Here is a 3723-nt window from a genome sequence, read left to right as displayed (position 1 = left end):
CCCCGCCCTCGCCCGTCGCCCCCGCACCGCATACAGCTCCCGGCGTGCCCCGCGGCACCGCCCCGCGCCGGCAGGCGGCGGCCGCCCGCGGGGGCTGCTGGGAGCTGTAGGCGCGGGCCGCGGCGGGAAGGGCGGGGCCTGCGGGCTCCCGAGCGGAACCTGGAAGCGGCGTCACGGGGCGCGATGACGTCAGGTGACGCCGGCGGGACGGTGGCCCGCGGGGAAGGAGCAGCGGCGGCGCCATGGCGGGCCCGGCCCGGCCCAGCGGTGCCGAGGCGGGAGCTGGGGACGGCCGCCCCTCCGCCGCGCCTCGGGGGCCTCCTCGGGGAGGGCGGAGGCACCTCCCTGGGCCGCGGCCCCGAGAAGGGCCGGGAGGCGGCGGGCGGGGGAAGGAGGCCGCGGGGGTATCCCGGCCCCACGGGGGCTTTGGGCCGCGTGTGCTGGGTCTGGCGGGGAAACGCGGGAGGAGCGTGAGTAGATGAAAGTGAAACCGCGACCGAGGCTGGACAAGGCTCGGGCAGGCGGCTCGGGCACCCCGGGCGGCGGTTGAAGAAATGAAGGGTGGGAGCCTGCGCTCTCCAGCCGCCGCACCGCCAGAGCTGCGACCGGAGCCTCCTGCCCCGCCGGGAGCGGATGTGGGGGCGAATCCCGGACAGCCGCCGCCGCCTCCTCCAGTGCTCGTCCCCCCGGCAAGGGACAGCAGCTGCTCTGTTACCACCCGTAACGTACCCCCCAAACTGCCACTTGGGCACAGCCCACTGAGGTGTCGAGACAGCATGAGGTGACCTTTCTTTTTTTGAACTTCCCTTTCTCAACTTGCCAACTTTACAAAACCAAAGATTTAAATTCAGAGTTATGGTTGCTTAATTGCTGATGACTAGTTGTGAGCTCCTTATTTCCTGGACAGCTGAGTCACACCTGCTGATCTGTGGAGGCAGGGGGGACATAGCTCCACGCTATGTGACCACAGTACCCGTGTACAGAGTCCAACGAAGAAATCAAGTCTTAAAGTGCCTCAGCCTGGGACCAACCCTTACTGGATACTTTTGAGTTTTGTTTCTTTGCGCTTGGCCTCCATCATCTGTAAAAATAAACACCCCCCTCTCCACTCACGGGGGTGTTGTGGAAACAGACTCAGACAATAGTAGTTTACCATTGGAAATCGCCCAAGAAAATCATTGCTTTTGAGCAGGGTTGGACTAGTTGGTGCTCTGTAAAACAGGCCGGGATAAACACACCAAACAGCAAAGAGGAAAAATGAACAAAACGACTGTTTATAGGACAAGAGAGCCTTTTCACGCCCTCAGTAAGTGGGAAAGGCACTAGCAGGTAAACAGCTAAAGACAGCCTCCCTGTGCACGAGGTGGGAGTTCGGCAACACAGCTGTGTAATGGATCCTGCCTCATCTACCTCGCTAACGCCATAATGGCAGATGTGTAAAAAAAGACAAAAAAATACACAAGAAAAATCCATGGAGGCATAGAAACCACTCCCAGGGTAGGAAAGCTCCCTCCCAGCCAACAACATTGGAGGCTGGAAGGATACAAGTGGAGGCAGAGCTGTTACCTGCCCTTTTCTTACTCTCATAAGCATCTGCTGTCAGAAGTGGAGGCTGAGCGCCACGGACCTTTGTTCTGATCCAGTATGGGCTCCAGTTCTCCCAGGGGATGGCTCTGGCCCTGGAGTACTCCAGGGAACTTCCAGAAAATGCCAAGATGCTTCTGACAGTGGTTTTGTGAAGAAAACAATTGTACCCAGGACACAGGATGGAATCAGTCCTGTGGAAAGGTGCTGCGACAAAATCGGTGCCCCAAGCACCTTACATATGTCTTGGCCCATGCTGATTTAGTCCATGGGGTAAAATTCTGGGTAGAACTCTTCCCTTTTGTCCAGGAGGAAACAGAAGAGCTTGTACACAACTGACTCCAGGTTTGCAGAGGAGTTTAAGCAGCTGGACAAGACTGAGACAGGGAGGAAGAAAGAGGGTTTCTGAAGTGCGTGGCCTGCTGTGATGAGGCACCTTCCCTGCACAACTGGTCCCCGCGTTCTGAATGGTCCTGAGGTCTGCATGAGACTCACCATGGCTCAGTGACAGCATTTAGCCTTCTAATGAAATTCTCTTTCCCATGACATTTCTTTCCATGTCAAAATTTAATCTGCAGGCAGTACAGCTAGAGGAGAGGGGGTTTTCTGTTGTTGTTTTAAATAACTGCATTTTTTTTTTCCTTTCCACAGAAAGGGTGGTGAGGCTGCAGGAGCACCCCCCGAGCTCTGCAAGGCTGCCAGGACCTGCTGTTGCTCCCGTGCAGGCAGCCTTGCAGCTGGGAAGCACCAAACAGCAGCCACCACACTTGCAGCATCCTTTCCTCTGCCCGTCCCCCTGGGGCTGCAGCACCCGTCAAACACATGTAGGACTCGCATCCACAGAGCTTCCAAAGGCAAGAGCTGCACAACCAACCAGCCCGGCCTCGCTTCCCATCAGGGACCTCTGTTATCTTACATATAGTGCTCAGAGGTTTACTCTAAGAGGACAATCATTACACTCAAGATAAAACTTGATAAAACTTGTTTCGGTTCAGCACCACCGCACATGCAAATGCAGATCAAGCAAACAGCGTGGCACCTTCCAGCCCAGTGTCCCACAGTCAGAGGCTGTTTTGTGGCTGTTTCCGCTCCTTGAATTACACCCAGCGTAGCCAGTGGAAACCAGCTTCCAGCATCTCGTTTGGAGTGGCTGGCCTGTGCGCAGGGCTGGTGGGAAGCAGGGGCCAGAAAGGAAGGGCTAGGCCTCCAGATGGTGCCTCCGAGCCGAAGGAGTGCTTCACCCACACATCATCTGCTCAAAATAGACCCGACTGCAGCTCCGCAGCAAGTGCCAGAGACCACATAATGACACCGTACGGCACGGGTACAGAGGGGAGGAAAATAGGAAAAGTATATTTAGCAAACTATTTCCTGATACTGTTCCCCTCCTGTGAGAGCTAAGTATTTAAAATAAACATTGTGGGCAAATAAACTCTGTCCTTCAAAGCAGACAAGACATTTCACAGAAGCGCAGAAACACGCAAGGAGGAAGGGCCATCTGGAGGTCTCTGGCCCAGCCACCTCCTCCCAAGCACAGCCGCTCAGAGCAGGATGCTCTGCTGGAGTATCACCAGGTACTGAGCTCTCACAACCTCTCTGCGGTCCCCTTCCTTTGACCACCCTCTTGGCAGAAATTTCTTTTTTTTTATATCAAGTCAGAAGTTGCCATGTTCCAGCATGTCCCTGCTGCCTCTCATCCCATCCCTGTGCACCTCTGAAGAGTCTGACTCCACCTTCTCCACCCCCGCCTGCCAGGCAGCTGTAGGCAGCAGCAAGACCTCTCCTCAACCTCTTCTAGAGCCTGAACAACTCCCCTTCTCCAGCCTCCCCTTGAAAGCCCCATGCTCCATTTCCTAACACCCGCCAACAGCAGGAGGTACAGAAGCATCACAAAAAAGGGAAAAGGGCAAGAAGTGAGTTAGGAAAGTGAGTGAGCAAAGCAAACTGGTATTGGGACCCATCCTGACAGGAACCATGTGACAGCCTTCCAGGGGTGACAGCGTAACCCATCGTTAGGCTGGGTGCAGCCTGGGAGCACACGCTGCCAGGAGGAGCTGCCACAATGGGCACGGCCCCAGCACGCTGTCTCTGCTGTTTTTAAGATTTGAGCAAGATACACTGCAAGGAGACAGGAAGAGC

The sequence above is a fragment of the Strix aluco genome, chromosome 17 (genome assembly GCF_031877795.1).
Source record: "Strix aluco isolate bStrAlu1 chromosome 17, bStrAlu1.hap1, whole genome shotgun sequence".
NCBI classification, from domain to species: domain Eukaryota; kingdom Metazoa; phylum Chordata; class Aves; order Strigiformes; family Strigidae; genus Strix; species Strix aluco.
This window is presented reverse-complemented; position numbering follows the sequence as displayed.